This window comes from Ranitomeya variabilis, chromosome 6 (assembly GCF_051348905.1).
Source record: "Ranitomeya variabilis isolate aRanVar5 chromosome 6, aRanVar5.hap1, whole genome shotgun sequence".
NCBI lineage: Eukaryota > Metazoa > Chordata > Amphibia > Anura > Dendrobatidae > Ranitomeya > Ranitomeya variabilis.
In genome coordinates this window covers 485,220,703-485,248,034 of record NC_135237.1, presented here as the reverse complement: position 1 = coordinate 485,248,034, position 27,332 = coordinate 485,220,703, and the positions used below count along the sequence as shown (strand labels likewise).

General features: G+C 41.0%; 1 protein-coding gene across 6 annotated transcripts in view; it reads right to left on the bottom strand.

Annotated features, from left to right (window-relative positions):
* Positions 1 to 27,332, bottom strand: part of ZFHX4 (zinc finger homeobox 4) — a 217,524-nt gene that overhangs the window by 118,203 nt on the left and 71,989 nt on the right. The window lies entirely within an intron of this gene.

Genomic DNA, 27,332 nt, shown 5'->3' with positions numbered 1-27,332 from the left:
TTTTTGAAAAAAAAACTCACTTTTTTTGTAAGCGCTGACTACTCTAATTTCTGCCCACGGCATGTAATATGATACTTTAAAATCCCCCCTTCTCTTCAATGGAAACCTTCGCAGCTCTCCAGCATATTCAGTTGCATTAGTTGGCCCTTAAAGCAGCAATTACTTACTGATGTTCATCATATCTCTCTAACTATCTAAATGTGATCAGTGTGTATGTGTGTGTGTATGTATGTATATATATATATATATATATATATATATATATATATATATATATATATATATATATATATATATATATACACATGCATATATATATATCTCACATTATTTTAATATTTTCTGGTAATTAGTAATTTTTAACTTGAATTTAATAGTTCTACACACATGGAATTTATTTGCATTGGCTAGTAGGGTTGAGCAAGTCTCCCCAAAATTGGATTGAGTAAGTAAAGAAGCAAAGAGTGGGAATATTTGTGTCACCCAAGGAAGAATTTAAAGGCAGAAGTTAAGAAAATAGTCGTTGAGGCTACATTCACACCTCAGTGTGACACGTCCTAGTGCTGTCCATTTTATTCTCAGACAGCATAATGATCCATAGAATTTCATTGATCCATACACCCATCAGTTTTAAAAACAGATCCATTTCTCTGGTCTGGGAGACTCAGAGCATGTCCTACTCTCAAAAGTTTTGGAGATCAGACTTGGCCATTAAAGTCTTTTTTTTTTTAACTGATCTATTGTTAAGTTTCAAATGATAAAAAAAAGCTTAGACAGTCTATTCCCTTCAGTTATAAAAAATGAGTGAGAAAAAATGAAGATAGCTAGGATGATACTTGAGGAAAAAAATGGTTATTTTATCCGAGATGGTAGCACTCAAAGGAATATATGAATATAGCCTAAGGCTATGTGCCCACGTTCAGGATTGTTTTCAGAATTTTCCTGATCAAAACCGGACGCCTTTTGGAGGAAATCCACTCGTGTTTTTTGCACGTTTTTCTCTTGTCTTTTTCCAGAGCTTTTAGCGTTTTTGCAGCTGAAAACCACCAAAAAACGCTAAAAATCCTGAACGGGGGAACATAGCCTTATACTCGCCTTGCTAAGGCCCTCCCTATTTATGTGTTGCCTTTGCTTCCCACCTGGTCCTCCAAATGACTTTTCTTTTGATCTTCTCCCTCCGAGTTTTCCAGGCTGCAGACTAGGTCCCACAGAGTTAAGAGTGGTGCGATACATGTCAATGATGTGCATCACTTTCTAGGTGTTACTACACACATCATTAACATAAAGGATTAAGCATGGCATCCAACATCACTGTGTGGAGCCCAATCTACAGCATTGCTTACCAGAAGACTATTATGGAAAGGAAGACCAAAGCAGATCCAAGTGGAAGACCAGGCAGAGAGCGACAGTGACGGATGGGTATGAGCAAAGCCAAGGAGTAGTGAATATAAGAATGTATTATTTTTTACCCCTTCTAAGCTCTCAGAATCCAATAAAATTGCTGACACCTGGTCTCCAGTTTATTGGAATTATGCAAATTGATTCCTCACAAATTCAGCTTCATCTACAATCATTAGTATCTGAATTTGGAGGGGGAAATTTCAGAGCAAATTTGATTAAATTATAATCGATTCACACAATTTGGGAGTGTATTTGCTACACTAATGAGAATGAGCTGCAATAACAAATACAGCATATGGACAGTAATGGTGCGGTTTCAGAAAAAAAGCAAAACCTTCTTTTAATCCTAGATGCCCCTTTAAATATAAATATGGACTTTATTTTAGAAGACATGCTCAAAATTTTTTATGTGTTTCAAAAGACGAAATGAAAATAACCATTTTACTATACATTATGCTGATTTGGCAAGACACTGTGGAACATGGTGCCAACTGCGTCTATGTACTGATTGACGATTCCACAAGTACGCTGACTCCAGTATTACGAAAGTATCTGGCCACAAATTTACAATGGACATCAGAGTAATCTGCCATTAGGCAAAAGTAGTAAGTATGAATATATAACCTAAGTAGCCAACAGACAAAGATATCTGCTCTATACAGAACATGACAGGTCATCTTCTAAACTAATCTGACCAATAAGAGTTTATGTAAGGATTTAGACAAAATAAACCAAAACAAACTTTTTCTAAACTTTTTTACTTTTTCTATTCTAAACATCTGAAAGTGTTTAAATGAAAAAAAAAAATACACCCGTAAAGATTAAATTACCCGGTGAATGCTTTGCAACCACAGCGATGACATGATATGCAAGACTTGCTCTTTCCTGTAACCACAATAACTAAATGTTACTGAGTAATCTCTTTTTGCAAGTCAAACAGGGTTAACTGAACCAACCTTTTAAGGGGTAAGTGGCATTTTGACAGGTGACTCAGGAGAGTAACATGGTGGGAAATACACATTCACTATGGCCTTTCAACATCTAACAAGAGTGGTAAGATCGTTCCTTTTTGTATGTTTAGTCATGGATCCGGTTGACTTAAGTGGGTAAACATAAGTCAGGTGACATTAGGAAAGTGGGATTTTTTTTTGCTGTAACTAAGGGTCCTTGTGCATGTAAAGAAAAATTTAGGAAAAAAAAAGAAATGGCAATTGATACAGAAACATTTTAACATTTTTAGGTAAAGATTTGAAATTTTGTTGATCATTAAGACTGCATATGTTTACAGTGATCATTTGTTGCTAACTCTTTCATTGTATTGCATTTTATTGGATAACCTGCCCATGTAAAATATCTTTAAGGCCAATCTACCCATAGCTTTTAATGCAAAAATGTTGCCCAAAAATTAACTCATTGGCAAATTTTTAAAAGGGATATGTCACTATCCTCACATCCTCAGTTTTATTGAAAAATTCAGTCTGCTGTATGTAATAATAATAATCTTCATTTATATAGCGCTAACATATTCCGAACCAAATAAATATAAGGATGATAAGGTCCGTTTGCAGCCCGGGGTCCACCGTGCAGAGATGTTACTTGTTGCTCGTTAATGGCAGATACAAAGTGGCGGTATCGCACTAGACACACATGGGTTAACCATCACCCGGTGTGTACTTGTGACTGGCTCTGTTACTTCACAGAGCCGCAGTACCTCAGAGCACAGATTCCATTTCCCTGTTAGCTGACACAGGGCACAGCTGAATCAGTGCTAGTGTTCGGTCACAAGACTCAGCCCCCAAGGACGTGGGGTAAGAGTCTCTCTAGACCCACTAAGCACACTAAACTACTCCTGACTTATTAATTTAGCACACAGAGTGCGCGCAGTGTCGCACTGGCGAATGCCACTAACCACCCTGACTAGGAAATTAAGCGCACTGATTGCGCACTGGCGAACGCCACTAGTAGATGCTGGTTATCGTGCTCAGTGCTGGCAATGCACTACATTGCAATGTATTTACTCCAATCACCCAGACTCAACATGAGGGAAGGGGAATATTTAGGAGCTGCCACCAGTAACATACATGCATCCATCCGTGCGGCCGTGAGATCCTATTATAGCTGCAGCCTTCTGGGACCATGCTGATGGCCCAATCCAAGCTGCCTGAGAACCTGAGCATGTGACATCTGACCACCAATGAGCGGTCATCTCACGGGCATGCTCAGATGGAGAAAAGCAGGACTTAGTCCCAGGAGCGTCTACTCGCCTCTGACTAATACTGGTTGCTATAGCTGGAACTGGGATTGCAGCAGCAACCAGATACACAGCATTAGCCTCAGCAAGATGCTGGGACCGATGTCCCTACTGAGCAGGATCCTCTGCAGCTGAAGAATGGAAGACCGCAGAGGACATGACTCGAGATTCCCCCTGTGCAGCGGCAGGATCTCTAACAGCAGGGCTTTACAGTTTTGCACACATTATCATCGCTGTCCCTTCATAGATGTCTTGAAAAAAATGTTAAAAGGTCCAAGCTAATATACTGGAATTGGAGTATTGATCACATGCAATATTACCAGGAGACCTACTAATGTACTAATGTTTAAAATAACTTCCAGTTCCCATTCACCCTCCTTCTACGTTTTTCAGCTTATGGTACTGTAGACATTTTTTTTCACTTGAGAACTTATTTTTGCTGTTACAAGTCATCATCGATTGTTTCATTTGTAGGTTGAATGGATCAGTTTGAGTGAGAAGACTTGAGTTATTTAAACACACATTTGATAGCTTCTAAAAACAGTCCAATCCATCTAAATTGTTTGTTCCTTAGAATCCAGAAGTGTGAAGAACAGCATGCCTCTGTCTTTCAGATTACCCCTTCAAGTGTGAATCTCAGTTTGCAAAACTTTTTCATTAACCCCTTTTTCCTGACAGGACAAAATGAAACACATTACTAAGTTTTCCTGCAATGAAGAGTTCGAAACTTTGTTTTTGTTTTTATTCCTTTACTTCCCCCAAAATTGCAGCAGCCCAAAAAATCTGTGACCAAAGTATCCTACAAACAAACCAAGCGTATCAAGCAGAGCTGCAATACTCACAGCCTAATGAACAATGCACAAAAACAAAAGCATCAGCAAGACGTCCATTATCTGATCTGCCTTGAAACACAAAAAATGCCCTTTCTGGTGCAGAGGAAGTGCCAGTAAGCCTGCAGGTGTGAGCCAGTTAAAAGAAAAGGCTTGGTTAAATAGATTCTTTGACTGTCAGGGATTAGAGTCATGGTACCAGTAGTAACACACATCTTTTCCTTTAACTTACGAAATTTTCTCACGAGTCTGCAAGAGTTCACCCCATAAGGAGCTTTCTGAGGCCATTGAAAAGTCTTAAGTTTTAATTAAGTTGAAGTTGTCAGAAGAAAGCTTTTTTGGCACAGAGTCAGGGTCATTAATTATTGCTATCTTTGTTTCTTTCTGAAGAAAGAACTCCACTGACTTGTTGGGTTACTAATACAGCTAGCATTTTTTATCCTGCAGGCCTCTTATCAATTGAGTCTCATTTACAGATCTACCAATTACTTTCATCTTTTCTAAATTCAAGGCTGGTAATTTATCATGATTCTTAATGTTTAGCATGACAGTATCCAGTATGATCAGTTTGTAGATGTCTTGCTAATAAAATAAAAATGTTAATATTTCATGTAATTTCTTACGTGTTATCTATTACTCGTTCAGCCTGATTGCTTTACGTTACAAATGCTACGAAATGCTTATTTTAATTACTAGAAGAATGTATGTCTCAACCTCATGTTTATCGATCTACAGGAGATACACATATATGCATTTTAGATGTCTGAAAACTACATGCACGTCCAAACATTTACAGATCCTACACTCTTATGTGTTAGCATACTACAGTGTTAACTTATAACGCAATGTTTTTAATAAAAACATTTGCAAAATAACATTTGTTCTTGTCTTGACTTGGGAATTGTGATTTATGTGGCACATTTTACCATTAGGAGTCTCTCAGCAAGTGGCTCCATACACGTTTCAAACGTACTTGGCATAGCATAAATTATTATGACACTCACTGGGGTTTCATTTCTAGACTCAAATGATTTGGACAAAATTCATGTTGGTTAAAAAAAAAAAAAAAGAAAAATTCCTTATTAGAATTTTGAAAAAGCTAAAAAAATGTATTCCGGAGAAAAATGATGTGGAAAGAGGCAGGAAGGTGAGGTTATATGAGATCCATGCTAAATAATTTGGATAATACAACACATCTCGTTTCACAAGATATAATTGTGCAAAGCTTTAGAAGTTAAGCAATTCACATTTCTTCCTACTAGTGAGATTGTAGTCAGTAAGGGCCCATTTAAGGTACCTTCACACGAAGCAACGCTGCAGCGATAGCGACAACGATGCCGATCGCTGCAGCGTCGCTGTTTGGTCGCTGGAGAGCTGTCACACAGACCGCTCTCCAGCGACCAACGATGCCGAGGTCCCCGGGTAACCAGGGTAAACATCGGGTTGCTAAGCGCAGGGCCGCGCTTAGTAACCCAATGTTTACCCTGGTTACCAGCGTAAAAGTAAAAATAACAAACAGTACATGCTCACCTGCGCGTCCCCTGGCGTCCGCTTCCTGTACTGTGTGAGCGCCGGCCCTAACAGCAGAGCGGTGACGTCACCGCTGTGCTTTTACTTTCACTTTAGGGCCGGCGCTCAGTCAGAGCAGGAAGCGGACGGCAGGGGACGCGCAGGTGAGTATGTACTGTTTGTTTTTTTACTTTTACGCTGGTAACCAGGGTAAACATCGGGTTACTAAGCGCGGCCCTGCGCTTAGTAACCCGATATTTACCCTGGTTACCAGCGTAAAACATCGCTGGTATCGTTGCTTTTGGTGTCAAACCTGACGATACACGCCGGTCTGACGACCAAATAAAGTTCTGAACTTTATTCAACGACCAGCGATATCACAGCAGGATCCAGATCGCTGCTGCGTGTCAAACACAACGATATCGCTATCCAGGACGCTGCAACGTCACGGATCGTTGTCGTTCTCGTTGTAAAGTCGTTTCATGTGAAGGTACCTTTACACAGGCCAATAAATTGCCCAGAAAGAGTGCTATGCTTGATATAGGCAGTTGATTAATGCTTTTTTATTTTCTTTGCATACAACAATGATTGGCGGACGGTGAGCGTGTATTGAATGACCGTTTATTCTCCCTGGAATCATACACATTTTTATTTTTAAGCACATCCCCTGTTTAAATAAGTGAATATCGTATTCACCAACAATAATTTTGAAGTCAAGTAAGGGATGGGTTAAAATAGCAAATCGAAAATTATCATTTTGCCAGTTGATCGCCAAGTGGTGATCATGAACTTTTATTCAGAGATTATTGACTCAAGTAAAAGGCCTTTAATCCCTTTCCCATCCAAGATGTATCCTTACATCCCCGTGACCTGGTATTTATTGACCTGTGAAGTATGGATACATCACAGTGACTTTGCGTGCGCAGAGGCTGTCCGCATACCATCACTGTGGATGTCAGCTGATTGTGACAGTTGACACCCAGCACTCAGGGCCAGGAGTGGTCCCGTACCCATCCTGGCACTTTACCCCCTAAATGCTGCAATCGAACTCGATTGCAGCATTTCAGGAGCAGGAAGAGGGAAGAAAGCCCCTCTGCTCTTGGAATGGAGACCCTGTGACCAACACGGGGTCCCAATCATTGCTATGCTGAACCGAAGTCACCATGATGACATTCATGTCAGCAGAGATAGCAAACTTGCTTGATCGTGCTTAGAGCATGATCAGCAAGTTTGACTATCAGTGCAGTGCTGACAGTTTGCATAGCACAGGGATGCTCCTGCATCTCAGTGAGCCCGCCTAACCTACTGGTGCATGTCTCCAGAAGCATGAGCTAGGCATAACATACTGATCACTATAAGGTATTAGTTATTACAACACACTAGTCACTACAGCATACTGGTCACTACAATGGCAATTTTCACTTTGCAACATTCATTGCTGCTTGATTCTAGAAAACACCCATGTAGTCAAAATCGTCACTACACCTGGAGATAAATTTCCAAAGGAGTATAATTTCCAAAATGGGGTCATTTGAGGGAGAGATTCTGCTCTTCTAGCACTTAGGGACTCTGTATTGAAGTCCGCAAATAATTCTAGGAAAATCTGTGCTTCAGAAGGGAAATAGCGTTCCGTCCATCCCGAGTCTCTCTGTATGGCTAAACAGTACTGTACAGCCATATATGTGGTAGTGCCACTTTCAGTAGAAATTGTGGGACAAATTATGGTGCCATTTTTACCCACGTCTTGTGTGAAAATGTAAAATCTGGGGCTAAAATAAAATTTTGGTGCTAAAAATGTTATTTTTTCTTCTTGCCCAATGGTATAACATTCTGCAACACACCCGTGGTCTCAATATGATCACTGCGCCCCTAGATGAATTCTTTCAGAGGTGTAGTTTGTAAAATGGGGTCACTTATGGGGGACTCTGTTCTGGCAACTCTGGGGCTCTCCCAGTGGGTCATGGCACTCGCAAACCATAACAGTAAAATCTACACTATAGTATGGTGCTCTTTCCCTTCTGAGCTTTGCACTGTGCCTGGAAAATATTTCCCAATTACATGTAGGGTATTAGCGCTCTCATGAAAAAATGGATATCAGTTTTTTGTAAAAATGTTCCTATTAGCCCTTAGAAAAATTAAAAAAATTGGGAATAAAATACTATTTTATTGGTAAAAATGTAATTTTTTCTTTCTTCACTGCTCAATGGTATAAAATACTGTGAGGAACATGTAGTGTCAATATGATCATTGCAATCCTAGATGAATTCATTGGAGAGTGTAGTTTGTAAAATGAGATCACATATGGGGGGTTTCTGTTCTGGTAACTCGGGGGCTCTGCCAATGTGACATAGCACCCTCAAACCATTTCAGCAAAATCTGAACTCCAATATGGTACTTCATCCCTTCTGAACTTTGCACTGTGCCGAAAAAGTAGTATTTCCCAACATATGAGGTATCAGCGTACTCAGGAGAAATTGCACAAGAAATTGAATGGTGCAGTTTCTCCTGTTACCTGTATGAAAATGAAAAATTTCAGGCTAAAAACATTTTTGAGTGGAAAAATGTGTTTTTTTTTATTTTCACGGCTCAACGTTATAAAATTTTGTGAAGCACCTAGGGTATAATGTGCTCACCATACATCTTAATAAGTTGCCTGAAGGGTCTAGTTTCCAAAATGGTGTCACTTCTGGGTTATTTCTTATTGTTTAGGCACATCAGGGGCTCTCAAATGCAACAAGGCACCTGGTAATTGTTCCAGCAAATTTTGCATTCAAATGGTCAAGTGGTGCTCGTTTTTATCCCACATATAGGGTATCAAAGAAATTTTACTATTATCATGAAGTACAATTTGTCACAAAAGATCATCCTGAGAATCAGTGGGATCCATTGAAGTATTCCAGATTTATGACCTCATAAAGTGACAGTTAGGGTTGAGCGACTTTTATTTTTATAGGATCGGGTCGGGTTTCACGAAACCCGACTTTCTCAAAAGTCGGGTCGAGTGAAATCGGCCGATCCTATAAAAAAGTCGGGGTCGGGGTCGGCCGAAACACGAAACCCAATGCAGTGCAATGGGATACTATGGTTCCCAGGGTCTGAAGGAGAGGAAACTCTCCTTCAGGCCCTGGGATCCATATTAATGTGTAAAATAAAGAATGAAAATAAAAAATATTGATATACTCACCCTCAGACGCGCCCTGGTACTAACCGGCAGGCTTGCTTCCTAAGAATGAGCGCGTGAATGACCTGCGGTGACGTCGCGGCTTGTGATTGGTCGCGAGCGGTCACATGGACAAGCCGCGACGTCATCTAAGGTCCTTCACGCGCTCATTCTTAGGAAGGAAGGCTGCCGGAAAGAAGCAGGGCACATCCGAGGGTGAGTATATTCCTATTAGGTATATACTCACCCTCGGACGCGCCCTGCTTCTTTCCAGCAGCCTTCCTTCCTAAGAATGAGCACGTGAAGGACCTTAGATGACGTCGCGGCTTGTCCATGTGACCGCTCGCGACCAATCACAAGCCGCGACGTCACCGCAGGTCATTCACGCGCTCATTCTTAGGAAGGAAGCCTGCCGGTTAGTACCAGGGCGCGTCCGAGGGTGAGTATATCAATATTTTTTATTTTGATTCTTTATTAACACTTAAATATGGATTCTGATACTGATTCCTGATATCGCAAACATATCGGAACTCGGTATCGTAATTCCGATACCAGATTCAGAAGATCGCCGACCTCATGGCCGACCCCACACAGGGGTCGGGTCGGGTTTCATGAAACCCGACTTTGCCAAAAGTTGGCGACTTCTGAAAATGGCCGACCCGTTTCGCTCAACCCTAGTGACAGTGGTCAGAATTGAAAAAAATTGGCCTGGGCATTAATGTGCAAACCATCTTGCGGGGTAAAGGAATTAATTCTGAATTCCAATGTATAATGTGCACTAAACTGCTCCAGTACACTAGTTGAAGCCACCATTGATTAGGAGAGGCATACATTTGGGGAGGTAATTGCATGGTCTTGAGCCAATCATATGCAAACACTCCCGTGGGCAATATGTTAAGGCCTACAGTAGCCCCACAGTCTTTAGGTCTGATGTTTCTGCACATTTATGCTTTAACCACAGCACATGGAAAATCTTCTAAAACGAGTTTCTGTGATTTTGAGTTGTCTTAGAAGAATTTTTTCATGAACCCAAGAAATATCTCTACACAATATTATTTGGAGTTGCCAATAGTTGGGGTCTTGATGAATTGTAGTGAAACACTGCCTCAAAGGGAGTCCGTCATCACAGAACGACAGTTCAAACCAAGTACTGGTGCTCAATGAACCCTTGTGCATTTAAGTGCACCCCCCTACATGCTAATTTTCCCTCGATCTCTGCACTTCTCTGGCTCTATGAAGTCAAACCTGTTAATCAAAGGTGAGGGGGTGAAGATTGATGGCAAAGAAGCAGGTAGGAAGGTGCACTAAAATGTTTGGCCATGCCAAAGTGCGCTAAGCGCCTGTACTTGATTTGAACAGTCATACTACACTAACAGAGTCCTTCTAACCCATACATTAAGTTCTATAGTACACTTAGTAGGTATGATGTTTCTAAGCATTGGTTTAACCACAAGAGAGAGGCAAGTTTTGTTTATCCCATATATTTTAACATGGGTTTCTGTTAATTTGAATTGTTTTAGGGGAATTTCTTCATGAAAACAAGCAATTGCTCTGCTTAGTCTAAACTTTAAAGCCTTTTAACATTGTTGTATAGCATATTTCTTGGCAAGGAAAATATAGAGATGGAAGCATTGTGAAATTTTTGAAATTTGTTTTCTAGTAATCCATATTTTTTATGCATTGCGGCTTTGACATGTTATATAAAAGCAAACACTTAGACAATTTTTCAAACTCGCACTTTGCAAAATTGACCCAGTCATGTGGAAAAAGATTGGCTTGGTCCTGTATGTGCTAAAACCCCTTATAAGTCCAGAAGTGATTGATGAATTAAAAGAAAAAAATAGGGCGAGTTCTCCAAGTTTCCAGGTGGCTGCAGTCTGATCTGCTGGGATAATGGAGTGCTTGCATCTATGATAGTTAATTGTACTGGATTACTGTTTGGCATCCAACCAAGCAACTGGCCTGGGGACAGATCATTTTATTTAACAGTCATCAGCAGCCCTTCACCAACATGCCAGCACGGGGAGACCGCTTAATGTTTGAGAATATATGATGATCGGAGTTTGTGTTTATACAGTTGAGCCGCACAGGTGACTGATAATTGATACAGACAAAAAAAGAATATTAATCCCAAAGCAATACATAACAAAAATAAGATTACAAACATAAGACTGCGAGTAATTACTTTAGCAATCCTATGAAGGTTAATTGTAATTTGTAGATTACCTTCATTATTTGGTTATCTTATTGTAGATTACTGTGATTTACTGAATATACGTTTGGAAATTTCCATTCTAAAATTACATTGCTGTAATTAAATGTACGTATAGATAGCTTCTCTACCATTTTCTGACCCCTAATTCACCCAAACATCTTACCAAATATGTAGGAAAAGAAAGATGCTTTGTGCTAAGAAGTCTTGTACTCCTATTTTATGAATCGTGCATGCCAACTTTTGGAAGTTGTTGAACCTGAAATTTTATAGTATGGTGTGCAAAGTGGTGCCAACATTTTTTGCATAACATGCTGTCATTTTAGAGACCTTAGGTCTTTTAGGTCCCCTTTTCCAGTCCCTTTAGTAGGCATGTGAAAGTCTGAGCTCCTTCTGAAGAGGAACAGCTGAAGTAAGAAAGAGGAACCCTTCAGAAGTGCTTCTTAGCTTAAACAGCGTTTTGCAACACTCTTTGGGCAATCTAAAAGGACTCACCTTTTTCAGGTAGTCTCCTGTTTGTTCTGAATTAGTTGGCATGTTATTACTTCAGCATGGTCACCAAATATGACATGTGCTTCAAGTATTATAAAAAATAAAAAAAATTATGTAAAAGATGTATGTGCATATGCTAAAAGTGCACAAATAGCAGTTCTACACATTGTAGAACATAAAGCTAAAATACACAGCCTAAATCTATTGCAAAGGGAAACATGGTGGAATGAGATTTAGCACTGTTGACCTCATGTTATAGGTTTTTCGGGTTTTAATCTGACCAACAGTATAATTTCTTAGGTGCTTGCCTGTTTCCATTTGTTGTGTGGGTTTTCTCTGGGCACTCTGGTTTCCTCCCACACTCCAAATCCATACATATACTGTTAATATTATGAAAGGTGTAACTGTGCCATGGTGACTACATAGGTTATACTTAGTCACGAGAAAACATTTTACCCTCACGTCATACTTAACTGAAGAACAAGTCTAAACAAATGACAACATTATAATGTCCAGTAAGTCTTTCTTCATAGCATTTCCTACCCTGAGAGAACACAGTCACTAGTTCCGCTAGAGGAGCATTATTTCATAATCCTTAGACTCTCAAAGCTTCAAGGACAAAAACTTATGATTTGATGGATGAACAAAACAAAAAAGGTAGCATCTGAGACTTCCAGAATTGCACTAATTGTTAGTAACACCAAATGGTTTAATTGAGTAATGATACAAGGCAATATTCTGCATTTTTATTCCTGAATAATGAGTATATCTTAGGACTGTTTTAGGATGAAATGTGTATGCTAGCCTCTGAACTTGACGCACAGCTCTGGAATCTGACTTACTGCTCAGGTCACACTGAATTGGCATATAGGATGAATGTAATTGTGCTCAAGTAGGTTATATGTCAGTGAAGCCTTCTAATACTGGAAATCCTCAGAGGGAAAAGTATTTTTGTGCTGTTTTTGGCAAAGTGATCCCAATGGGGAGGACTTGCCAGTCAGAACGTGTAATTACTAGTTTCACCTAAGCCAGACCCCTTGACAAAGCATTCCTTGCGAAACTCACATCAGGAGTGGTGGGTCCCTTGCTCTCTCCCCCACAGGTTTACCTCCTCATCCTTTTACTACTCCTCTTACTTTGTTGGCATATTAGTTCTTTGCTGTTTGGTTTGAGTTTGAACATGGCTTTATTAATTTTTCTTTCCCATTGTGGCATTAATTTTATCAATATTACCAATTAGTTTATCATCCAGCTTGATGTTACTATATTTTATATATTTTATGTATGATATATTTATCTGGACTGTGGGGGTTATATACTATGATGTTTAGGTGTCCAGACCTCCAGCCTCACTGCTTGCTGTCTCCATTGTATATGTTCTTACATACATTGTAATTGTTTGAATAAGGCTTTTCAAACTATTTTTCTGGTCTGTTCAATTGGTGCTCTAAAGGCCCCGTCTCACATAGCGAGATCGCTAGCGAGATCGCTGCTGAGTCACAAGTTTTGTGATGCAACAGCGACCTCAGTAGCGATCTCGCTATGTGTGACACGTACCAGCGATCAGGCCCCTGCTGTGAGATCGCTGGTCGTGTCGGAATGGCCTGGACATTTTTTTGGTCGTTGAGGTCCCGCTGACATCGCTGAATCGGTGTGTGTGACACGGATTCAGCGATGTCTTCACTGGTAACCAGGGTAAACATCGGGTTACTAAGCGCAGGGCCGCGCTTAGTAACCCGATGTTTACCCTGGTTACCATCGTAAATGTAAAAAAAACCAAACAGTACATACTCACATTCCGGTGTCCGTCAGGTCCCTTGCCGTCTGCTTCCCGCACTGACTGACTGCCGACTGTAAAGTGAAAGCAGATCACAGCGGTGACGTCACCGCTCTGCTGTTAGGGCCGGCGCTCAGTCAGTGCAGGAAGCGGACGCCGGGGGACGCGAAGGTGAGTATGTACTGTTTGTTATTTTACATTTTACACTGGTAACCAGGGTAAACATCGGGTTACTAAGCGCAGGGCTGCGCTTAGTAACCCGATGTTTACCCTGGTTACCATCGTAAATGTAAAAAAAAAACAAACAGTACTGCCGACCGTAAAGTGAAAGCAGATCACAGCGGTGACGTCACCGCTCTGCTGTTAGGGCCGGCGCTCAGTCAGTGCAGGAAGCGGACGCCGGGGGGACGCGAAGGTGAGTATGTACTGTTTGTTATTTTACATTTTACACTGGTAACCAGGGTAAACATCGGGTTACTAAGCGCGGCCCTGCGCTTAGCAACCCGATGTTTACCCTGGTTACCCGGGGACCTCGGCATCGTTGGTCGCTGGAGAGCGGTCTGCGTGACAGCTCTCCAGCGACCACACAGCGACTACACAGCGACGCTGCAGCGATCGGCATCGTTGTCTGTATCGCTGCAGCGTCGCTATGTGTGACGGGGCCTTAAGCCAGACATATTGGTGGATATTGGGTTGCAAGAAGTGTGTCTCTGCAACAGTTTTCCATGGGACTCAGTGCCATCATATCACACCTACAAGTGTCTACAAGTCAGTGCACATTAAGTGTCAGGTACTTGCATAACACAGGACACAGCAAGTGTCAGTACTCACACAGACATGAGAGTGAATACAATTGTGCAACCTTCATCATCATCATGGTAAGGGACAGGCTGGTACCTCCATTGTTTAAATTACATCTGGTAGCACTGAGCCACCCAAGATCTCAAGTCCACTCAAGATGGCCAAAATTGCTGAGTGGAAACCCCTGCCTTAAGCTTTTAAAGAGGCAGAATATTTTTTTAACCAATGGTATGCAGGTTGGTGAATTTACTATTATAAATAATGGCCTTGCACTGGGTACTGTGATGTCAGTAGCCAATATCTGAAGGTCCTAAGGTGATCCTAGCCCATGTCTAAAATCTCCCATCTATTATTATTACCATCTTTTATAACTAATTCTAATACATACTTTGCCTGTTCAGGATGTATTGTTTTATTACCTTAGTTTTACATCACATTCCTGTTCACTCCTCTCATCTACCTTTAAACTTATTGGCATGAACATAGGACTGCTATGTATCTTCAGGAAAACTTGTGTAGTGAAATACTTTATAGCGCATGTTCTGTGGACTTTATAGCTACACAGAGGTTTTCATCTTGGTTCTTGGATTACCAACTTTATGAAAAAGAAAAAAGACTAATTTATTTTTTTTAAAGTATTTTAAACACACACTAACATTATCTGGATCTGGGCCAGGTGAAAAAAAATCCATCAGAACACATGTTACCAGTAACCACTATTGAGTTTAAAGAAAAAAAAATGTAATACTAAACTTTTTGGCACTGGAACTCTTGGCATGGTGTCAGAGATTCATAGCAGAGAGGTATAACTTTCCTCAAACATACATGCAGTCCTATTCATTAATGATTTATTTAACAATTAATAAATAGCTTTTTTATGTCCAGAAAACTGCTGCCAAACTGTAGCTGAGCTGTACTAGATATATATTAGATCTTGAAAAGGATTAATTGTTTGCAGTCCATGATACCTGTTAGGTCGATAAAAATCAATGCCTCCTTTCCCTTGGGTTTTCTGTTCTAAAACATATGTATACTTCTTAAAAGCTGAAATAGAATGGTTTATACCAAGCTATAAGTTATTCTGTTAAAAAATGCCATGACTTGTAAGTAACATACACAGGAAACCATATGTATAAATATACATACCATGCCTTCCTATCTTAGTTGGCAAGGAAACACGTACCATAAAAAGTCTTAATGGGGCCCTTGGAGAGGAGAATGCCTAGCTCAGGTTGACCTGATCAAGTTCCTCCATGCATGTTGTGAACCAGTACAGCTTTTCAACTCTCACCACAGCCTTAAATTGTGACCAAAGCACATGTGAACAAGGAGAGGATTATATGTTCTTTTCTCTATTAGATGACAAAAAATGGGTTACATTCATTACCGCCCATGTTTTACAATGATTTGTGAACTAACTCAACTGGTTAAGGATTCTCTAGAAAGGCACTAAAAAGGTTGCCAACCCCTCTCTTTTTACCACAAAGCCTAGACTGGTCGAAAAATTAAAATACAAAGACAACTCAATTTCTGATCACTCAGTACGCCTCCACTCCAATACTCTGATCTACCATTGGTTTCTTATCTTCCTGTTCTACCACAGAGAGGCATGCTAACACTGTGCCAATCATTAGACAAAGTTTGTGAAATGCTAGTCACTACTGTAGCCACTTTCTGTGTTAAGTATTTCATCTGTATAGCTTCCTGTGGATAGGTGTCTTAATTGAGACCCTGTCCTGCTCTGTCCTTATTCACACTGATGTTGTTTTAATCAAAGTAAGGTTTTAATATTAGAGACAGGTTAGAACCATCCCGATGGGAACACCTTGTCATGGTGGGATGGTTTTTTTTCTATTTTTTTAATCAAAATAGCATTATCAAAGTACCCTATGTTGTTTACATGTACTATTACTTACTTACTGTAGGGTATATGCTCATTTTACATTTTTGTTTTTTTCTGGGTTTTGTCTGTGGAATGGCCACAATGTGAACATGCTCTTACACTTTGCTGTACTCCAGCTAATATTCTGTTTCATTATTTTTGGTATTGCTGCAGACACTTATTACCTGTCTTCTCTAGAAGATAAATCAAGGAGAATGGTGAGCAAACCAAAACAAAGCTATAGGGGATTGGTAGGTATGCATTTAATTTTAGACCATTCTTGACCATGTGCTAAAGGATGGAGACAACACTTTGAGGAAATGCTCTATGGCTATTACTCCATCATCAAGTAAGCAGCTGGAAAACAAGGGACCCATATACTGCCCTTGGTTACTGGTTTAGGGCCCTTGGTTATTGGTTTTCATCTGATTGAACAATGTAGGAGGCCACAACACATGTTTCTAGTCACATTGTTCCCCAACAGGGGAAAGGAAAAGCTGGAACAGTTGTGCCCCACAAAGAGGAGGTTTGGTGTCTTGAACCAACCCCAGTGGAGTGTCACCTTTTTGCTATCTACTCTGGAGTCACCTTTCCTGAAGGAAGCAGCTTATCCCAGAACAAGGTTTGTATTGATTGAAAGAAACAATATTTAAAGAAAGCTTCTAAAACAAAAAGAATATCAAGCAGAACGTGAAAAAGAACGTGTTAAACTTTCCAATTAATGACTGAACATTATTAGACTATTTACAGTTAAAAGTCTGAAGGCGAAAATATTTTCATACTGGATATATTTAATACAAAGTGAGTTCTTTACAATCTGTGTTCCACAAAAGATTAATTATACATCATTATGTATGTAGAAATGCAGGCTAAATCAAATTTACAATCCCAACCTTTTTTTTCTGTCCAAAGACATTATTTTAATACTAGTTTTGATTGAAACAGCTGGAGGGAACTCTACATTCTGTACCTGCAAGACCAGTTAGATAAATGAGTTAAGACTGCAATTATTCTGTAAAAACTGTTTTGAAAGCAACCTTTTTAATTAAGTCTAAAATATATCACACAGATGTATGTTATGTTTCTCTGTTCCATTGAAAACCTAATGCATCTGGAAAAATTAATTATGGATTTATTTGGTAATATGAGGAAATGCAGCTTCGAGCAACAAAAAAAAAAATCTTGATTTATTTCCTTCTCTATACTTAACTGTATTTCGACTTTAAGTAAACATTTGCAGTTTGTTAGGATTAGATAACTGTTTGGAATTTCAATTTATTTTTTATCATAATTCTAATTTCCATCACCCAATGGATGACTGATTTACACCTATATTCATTTAAAGGCATTATGATTTCCCTTTATGATCAGCACTAGACGGTGGCCCGATTCTAACTATTCTAGAATATGCATGTCCACGTAGTATATTGCAGAGCCCACGCAGTATATTGCCCAGCCACGTAGTATATTGCCCAGCCACGCAGTATATTGCCCAGCCATGCCGTATATTGCCCAGCCACATAGTATATTGCCCAGCCACATAGTATATTGCCCAGCCACATAGTATATTGCCCAGCCACATAGTATATTGCCCAGCCACATAGTATATTGCCCAGTCACGTAGTATATTGCCCAGTCACGTAGTATACAGTACAGACACGTAGTATACAGCACAGAGCCGCGAAGTATACAGCACAGACACGTAGTATACTGCCCAGTCACATAGTATATTGGCCAGTCACGTAGTATGCACCATATACCTGTTAAAAAAAAAGAATTAAAATAAAAATTAGTTACATACTCACCCTCCGTTGGCCCCCGGATCGAAGCGGCCGGTTACCGATACTCCTCGCACGCTCCGGTCTGAAGAGTGCATTGCGGTCTCGTGAGATGATGTCGTAGCGGACTCGCGAGACCGCACGTCATCATCTCTTGAGACCACAATGCATGTAGAGGTCACCGGGGCATCGCGAGGAGCGTCGGTAACCGGCCGCTTCGATCTGGGGGCCAACAGAGGGTGAGTATGTAACTATTTTTTATTTTTTTTATTATTTTTAATATTAGATCTTTTTACTATTCATGCTGCATAGGCAGCATGAATAGTAAAAATTTGGTCACACAGGGTTAATAGCAGCATTAACCGAGTGCGTTACACCGCGGTCAACGCTGCCATTAACCCTGTGTGAGCGCTGACTGGAGGGTAGTACGGAGCGGGCACTGACTGCGGGGAGGAAGGAATGGCCATTTTTCCACCGGACTGTGCCCATCGCTGATTGGTCGTGGGTGTTTTGCCATGACCAATCAGCGACTTGGATTTCCATGACAGACAGAGGCCGCGACCAATGAATATCCGTGACAGACAGACAAAGACAGACAGACAGACAGACGGAAATGACCCTTAGACAATTATATAGTAGATTAGAGATGAGCGAATTTGATTGGGTCAGGGCTTATTCAGCAAGCTATAGTGCTTACTGAATAAACTGCAGAGGGAACACGGATACCTCGATCACTCCAGCTGATCAGCTGTCTTGCTCTGCAGCTGCATGTGTCGCAGCTGTGTGACATTCACAACACATGCATGGCAAGCCCAACAAACCGGCAGCAACACATGCAGCTGTGGAGCCGAACAGCTGATCAGCCGGGGCGATCCAGGAAGCCGGGTTCCCTCTGCAGCTTATTTGGTAAGCGCTATAGCTTGTCGAATAAGTCCTGACCCGATCAAATTCACTCATCTCTAATCAGCATGTGATTTATTAAAGTAACAGTTTCACTGAAGCAATTAGGCCCACAGCAAACCGGAGACATACGATTTTAATCAAGCCTCCATACACACAACTATGAAATTAACAAACTTTTACAGACAAACATGACCAGATACATTAGGGTGGAGCTAAAGCACCCATATACGGTAGACTAATGTTGGCCAAACCCATTGTTATCCATGGTCTAATGTGTATAGGGGCCTCTTGGCTGTCCTCCCAACAGATGATGTTGAGTGACAGAAGAAACCAGCATGTTGGATTTCGGCTTCTGATCATTTTGTTCTCCAAGAGATAATCTACAGCCAGAGATATCTGGTACAAGCTGCCTTATAGCTGCTCCTATGTATCAGAGTCGGGGGAGATATTTGCAGGCCAAACGAATTGCTGAACCTCAGTTCGTCTGGCAGCTATCTAAAGTATATGGGTGGCTTATTAAGGCACTTCTCTCAACACTCTAGTGGCTGATAATCAGCTCAATGTCATGATTATTGGTTGCTTGCATGAAAACATGGGACAAATTAAAGAAGTTGCATGAAACCAGAAAAAAACTGCTTTTTTTCACCAGAAACAGATCCAATTTTGGGTAGTGTGTATAGAATTGCAGCTCACTCATTATTCACTAGGATGAGACTGAGCTGCAATCTATCTGCTAACCCTAACAAATATGAACATGAAAACTTGCAGCCTAAGGCTGTGTGCACACGTAGCATATTTTTCGCATTTTTTTCGCGGTTTTTCGCTATAAAAATGCTATAAAACCGCGAAAAAAACGCTTACATTAAGCATCCTATGTAATAGAATGCATTCCGCATTTTTTGTGCACATGCTGCATTTTTTTCCTGAGCGGAATCGCATTCCAGAAAAAAACGCAGCATGTTCATTAAAATTGCGGAATCGCGGCGATTCTGCCCCCATAGGAGTGCATTGGTCTGCTTACTTCCCGCACGGGGCTGTGCACACCATGCGGGAAGCAAGCAGATCAAGTGCGGTTGGTACCCAGGGTGGAGGAGAGGAGACTCTCCTCCACGGACTGGGCACCATATAAGTGGTAAAAAAAAAGAATTAAAATAAAAAATAGCGATATACTCACCTTCGGGCGGCCCGACCTCCTCAACGGCTTCTGTGGTGTGTGTGAAGGACCTGCGATGACATCACGGTCACATGACCGCGGGTCACATGACCGCTACGTCAATGGAAGGTCCTGAACACAGCATTAGGAACGGACGCCGCTGAGGTGAGTATAACCTTTTTTTATTTTTTTTATTATTTTTAACATTCTAACTTTTACTATAGATGCTGCATAGGCTGCATCTATAGTAAAAAGTTGGTCACACTTGTCAAACACTATGTTTGACAAGTGTGACCAACCTGTCAAACAGTTTTCCAAGCGATGCTACAGATCGCTTGGGAAACGCTAGCATTCTGCAAGCTAATTATGCTTGCAAAACGCTAGTTTTCTGCGGGTATATGCATGCAAATTCTGCATGCGATATACCCGCGGCAGGAGGCGCAGAATTGCCGCGGAAATTTCCGCGGCAATTCTGCTACGTGTGCACATAGCCTTAAGGATTTACCTTATGATCTACTGTATATTCAGGAGTGTACTACACCAAAGGTTCCTGGTTTCCGGCTTGCTAAAAGATTGTTTGCTCTTACTTGTTTGATAATTTGGATCAGACTCATTGTAGACTGAACTGTGTGCTCTCCAATGCTGAAAGAAAAGGCAGCCTTGCACAGTAGAACTGAAGCTGAACAGGATGGAGAGCTAATATTGCACTCCAATGTTCCTGGCCAGCTTCAGACCAATGATTACAAGCTCTATAAAAAAGAGCTTGTAAGCACCACTTTTCTTTTCTAGGAGATGGGCCACCACTAATAGAATACAGCGATGGCCAGTAACCTAGTAAGTGAGCAGTTTAAAAAAAGAACACATCAGTGATCTGAAGAGAATAGAGGCTTATAGAAATCGAATATATAAAGCTGAATGTGTGTGTGTGTATGTATGTGTGTATGTCCGGGATTGGCATCTGCACCGTCGCAGCTACAGCTACAAAATTTTGCACAGTCACATGTCTAGACCCCGATAGCATCATAGGCTATGTTGTGATGCAAAATTTTAACCCCGTGCTCTCCAATTCACCAAACAATTTTGCCCCTATCTACATAATGGGGAAAAAGTGAAAGGAAAAGTGTTGGAGGCAAATTGACAGCTGATAGATGGGACTTAAAGAGTGAGAGCGATGGCGCCAAAGAGTATATACTGTACAGTTGCTAAGGTGGGGCCCCGACATGGGATACTCACCACACACGGGGATGTGAACACACACACAAAATGCGCCACACACTACCACGTGCTTGAACACATATACGACCCTCAGCACACATTTCAACCCACATACACCAACCTCGCCACATAAAAGTCGAAACACAAAAGTCACCTCTCAAAACTCGCCACGTGCAAAATTCGCCACATGCAAAACTAGCCACACGCAAAACTCACCTCATGCAAAACTTGCACACGCGGAAAAATTGCCACATGCACAAAAGTTGCAACACATACAAAAGTTGCCTCACACAAAAATTGCACATACTCAAAAGGCACCACACATAAAACTCGCCACATGCAAAACTCGCCATGCGCAAAACATGCTGCACACAACTTGCTACACTAACCTATCACATGCAACTCGACACACAAAAAGTTGCTACACGCATGTCGCCACATAAAACTCATCTCACAAAAGTCGCTACATGCATGTCACCACACGCAACTCAACACACACAGCTTGACACATGAAACTCGCCCTAAAACACATACGTCTGGTATTATCCTTCAAAAATAAAAATCTGGTTAATAAGCAGACTAACTACAAGAGCAACAACTGTACCATATAGGAAATACGGCAGCTGTCAGTCACATGACCTGTCTATTATGTGTATGTGTGAGCTAATATATACTGCCAGGGGGAGGGCTTCCTGTTGGCTGGGGATTTATCAGGCTGCCAATTTAGCTTACAAATACTGAGGTAAAAATACTGACCAAATAACGTGTGAACGAGGTCTAATACAGGAGGAGATGACATACAGATATATACTATATACAGGAGGAGATGACACACAGGTATATACTATATACAGGAGCTGATGATGGAGCGCCCCCACTGCCGCAGGGCAGAGGGGTACCCGGTACCGGGCCTCTGAGTCTCGGTTCTGGGGTTGTCACGGTGGCTAGACCCGGTCCGTGACCCTGCTGAGGGGCGTCCAATGAAAGGTGTGGATGGTGATGATGTTATGGTGCGGTGCAGGTCGCAGTAAATAACAAGGACACCAGGTTGCAGTCTCTTTACCTCTTTACTGAAGGCTTCAGGATCCTCAATCCGGAATACGGTTAACAAGGCTGCGTAATTCCGGCCGGTCCGATGGCACCTCCAGGGTTCCCTTTGCAGGTGGAAATCTGTTCCTACCTTCTAGCGCTTGTGTATTGTGGTCCTCCCCTGCTGTGCTTACGGGATAGTCCCTACAACTGTTGTGTCTGTTTCTGAAGTTCCCTCACAACTCGATTATGATGTTCTGCTTCGTCCCCCAGATGATATGGCTAGGACGCACCTGTATGACGGGTAGGCTCGGAGGTCTTCCGGGACCCCCCTATGTCTTCTTAGGTGATTTGAGTGAGACAGCCCGCCTATAACTGACTGTCCTGCCGTAGGTTTGAAGTAAGGCCTGGAGCTCAATACTTCCTCGGCGTTCCGGCCACCAGCTGCGCGCCTCAGTAGGATGTTGCCTTGACTTACAGCACGACTCCTACTGGTGTTTCTCCTTGTTGTGTTGATCTTGTTTCTCACTCAGCACAATAAACCTCGCTTCTTGTCCTTTCTTGGGGTACCGCCGCAACGGGGTGCAGGCGCAGTCCCGTAACATTCTTTCTGTTCGCTAGGCCTCTGTCAGGATCCCACCCCTGACAGGGACCCCCCCTGAATCTTCCCCTGCAACACCCTCTGCCACAGGATGTTGCCTGGTTCCAACCCAGTCAGCTTTCTGACTAACTTCCTTTCCAACCCCCAGTTTTACCAGATTGTGAGGAGTGGCCTAATACATAGCACCCTTAGCTCCCCCTGGAGGCCAGACTGTGAAGTGTATTGGTGTCTGTGATACCTGGTCAGGTGAACTCCTTCAGTGCCATCGGACGTACCATAGCCCCCCTTAGCAGCGGAGCATCAGTACTGCAACGACCAGGACTCTGGGGCACTGCACTGACACACGTATATACTATATACAGGAGGAGATGACTTATAGGTATATACTATATATGGGAGGAGATGACATACAGGTATATACTATATAAAAGAGGAGATGACATACAGCAGGTATACACTATATACAGGGGAGATGACATACAGGTATATACTATATACAGGAGATGACATACAGGAATATACTATATATAGGAGGAGATGACATACAGGTATATACTATATACAGAAGAGATGACATACAGGTATATACTATATAAAGGAGGAGATGACACATAGGTATATACAATATATAGGAGGAGATGACATTCAGCAGGTATATACTATTTACAGGTGAGATGACATACAGGTATATACCATATGCAGGGGTGACAACATACAGGTATATACTATATACAGGAGCTGCCATACAGGTGTATACTATATATAAGGGAGATGACAAACATGTATATACTGAGGGGAAAAAGAGGTGTGAGGTGAAAATGAGAGGTGTGAGGTGAAAATGAAAAGGTGTGAGTGCAAAATGAGAGGAGTGAGGGAAAATAGTGGAGTGATTTGAAAACGACAGATGTGAGGTCAAAATGACAAGTATTAGGGGGAATGAGAGGAGTGAGGGGGAATGAGAGGAGTGAGAGGGAAAATGAGAGGTGTGAGGGAGAAAATGAGAGATGTGAGGGGGAAAATGAAAGATGTGAGGGGGAAAATGAAAGATGTGAGGGGGAAAATGAGAGGCATGATGGGAAAATTAGAGAAGTGAGGTGCTATAACTAACCACAGATATTTACTATGCCCAGGCAACGCCGGGCTCTTCAGCTAGTAGTAAATAAATTGTAAAGTTGCCTAATTTCTCACTATACAATCCTCTACCTATATTTCAACATTAGAATATCCCTTAAAGTGATGTTTTCAGTTTTTTGTAGGCTGACACAATGTTAGCTGCTACTAATATACCCACTGAATGTATAAATCAGAGATCTAAAAATGTATGGCAACCTTAGGCTTTCCAAATGGTTAAGAGGTTAGCAAATTATAGTGGCCTCCTTATAGGTAGGGCTCTCAGGGACCAAATTTTTATATGTCATATATTAGAATATCAGCAATTTTAGCTACATATAAGAACTTGAAAAAACCTTCTTGTTCACTAATTACTTATGTTTAGTTTAAAAATGACTCAGCTAATTTATTGAGGAGGTGTTTTACAGGATGGACCAAGAGTGAAGTTATCTAAATCCTCAGCAAATATGTACAATCCATGCAAACAAAATCTATGACTTGTATTGATATCTGGCTTTGTAATTGGTGAACAATGTTTTTATGACTGTAACACTACCCAAAAGCCTAAAACTCAGCAACATAATATAACCAGTTTAGTCGTGTACATAAGTAGCCTATATAGTAATGTTTTTACTGAAAGCAATCCTAATCAAATGCATGTTCCAATTTAAAACAAAATTAAAAAGATCATACCAAAAAATCCACTTGCTAAAATCCCAGGAATATTTTGCCAGAGGGATAAAAGAATACTTTACATTATTAAGAGGCACTGAAAATTCAGTTTAAATCTGAGTTATCTGATTGTGGCTAAGTCTATTTCTTAACATCTGATTATTGAATCTGATAATGTAACCCACACTAAAGTTTATCTTTTGTTGGTCAGAATTTATCAGAGGTATGAAAAAGTTTAAAAAACAGTAGTAAAAAAAAAGTGGAATGACGTAAAAGAAGTACATTACAAGTCTACCACAGACTCACACACTGTAGCTTGGCTTTTTCTTGCACCAATGTATATTTAATTTACTACTCAAGTGCTGGCTTATTGGTGCCCATCCAACAATCGCCGTAAATGCTACAACAGACCCAACCTCCCTAACTTATCTACACATTATATAAAAGTGGTATATTATTATTAGATTATATGTAAACATATACAAACAGATTTTCCATTTTCACTGCCGTGAGATCCAAGTGATTAAGATTTTAGTGTTATCTCACTTCAGAATTTATAATAAATAAGGCAAAGATGAGCTTTCAGCATCTTAAAACTAAATTATACAGATTAAAATATGTAAACATAAAATGGACGCGTTCCATTTGCATATTATATTTCGCTCTTAAAGTTGATGTTGAAGATTAAGGGTCAACGTTAAATCCTCACTATCCTAATCCCTAACATTACAAAGACGACCATGAGTGCACGTCTGCTCTACTAAATTACCTAGAAAGAAAGCAAATTCCGGATGAAAAGGGAAGCATATTTATATTATAGTGATTTAAAATCTGTCGCCTAAACACATCTCCCCCCCCTCTATCCCTTGACCTAAATTGCACACTAAAAGCTTGCATGTCTGAAAATGGGCAGCTAACAATTTGAGACAATCCAGAGATTCTTTGCGTATGCAGAAACAATGCCAACAGATTCTCTGGCTACAGTAAACACTGTCTAGTTCATATTTTGCAGAACCAAGTCATGGTCCATAAAATATAGCTTCTCCTTTTTGTTCTTCCTAATTGTTTAGTGAGTAATCTTTCAGCTTTTGGAGGAAATGAAAGCTTCCTAATGGTTCTCATAATAAGAACAACCTCAAACTTCTATACATATATCTCTATGAATGAAATACTTATTGGCTTAAAGGGAACCTTACAGCTGATACGGGCAGCATGCATCAGGCAGCGGCTGCAGGATTTCAGCCACATATGTTTAACTGTGAAATGCTGCAGTGTTTCAGAAGAAAACAGTTTTTATAGTTTAAAAGCTGTCAGGGACCGAGCAGCATGGGAGACTAGTTGGAAAGGCTGGTCCATAGCAGTATTTCCCCGCCCACTCACCTAGAGTGACAGGTCCATCCCTGCATGCATGTATAGGAAGAGACCTGCAAGTACATACATGGCTGAAATCCTACAGCCAGTGTCTTATGCAGGCTATCCATATTATTATTTATTTATATAGCACCATTAATTCAATGGTGAGTACATGAGAAAAGGGGTTACATATAAGGTTATAGATATCGTTTACAGTAAACAAATTTACAATGACAGACTGGTGCAGAGGGGAGAGGACCCTGTCCTTGCGGGCTTACCAGCTGTCAGATTCCCTTTAAGCTAGTATTGCATTCATATATACATGGGCATGTTTCAGCTGTCAGGTTCTCTTAAACAGGTAATTTCCACAGTATAACCACAGAATCTTGGTATCTTTTACTTTACAGTCATTTCTACAATTATATGATCTGGCAGAAATTATCATCATTAGCTATAATAATATTTTCAGTATTGAAAAGCATTTTTTCAACATGTAAAATAATCTGCTGTAATAGACCTTACTTGATAACACTTACAATTGACAGAAAATGTCTGCTGCCTGAACCACAAACAGCGTGAATCAAAGTCAGTTTTGGCGCTTCAGGGAGAACATGCTTTGAAAAGCTGGTGCAGGACTATGGATCTTGGATGACAAGTCCATGAGGTCAGTCTGCAGTTGATTCTCTCCAACCCCCTCCCCATGACTGACATGTCTCTCCTTATGTGTGTGTATAGGGAGAGACATGTTAGTCTAAAGGTACCGTCACACTAGGCGATATCGCCAGCGATCCGTGACGTTGCAGCGACCTGGATAGCGATATCGCTGTATTTGACACGCAGCAGCGATCTGGATCCCGCTGTGAAATTGCTGGTCGCTGCTAGAAGGTCTGCACTTTATTTGGTCGCTAGGTCGCCGTGTATCGCCGTGTTTGACAGCAAAAGCAAGGATACCAGCGATATTTTACACTGGTAACCAGGGTAAACATCGGGTTACTAAGCGCAGGGCCGCGCTTAGTAACCCGATGTTTACCCTGGTTACCAGCGTAAAAGTTAAAAAAACAAACAGCACATACTCACCAGCGCGTCCCCCAGCCTCTGCTTCCTGACACTCTGAGCGCCGGCCCTAAACTGAAAGTGAAAGCACAGCGGTGACGTCACCGCTGTGCTGTTAGGGCCGGAGCTCAGTCAGTGTCAGGAAGCAGA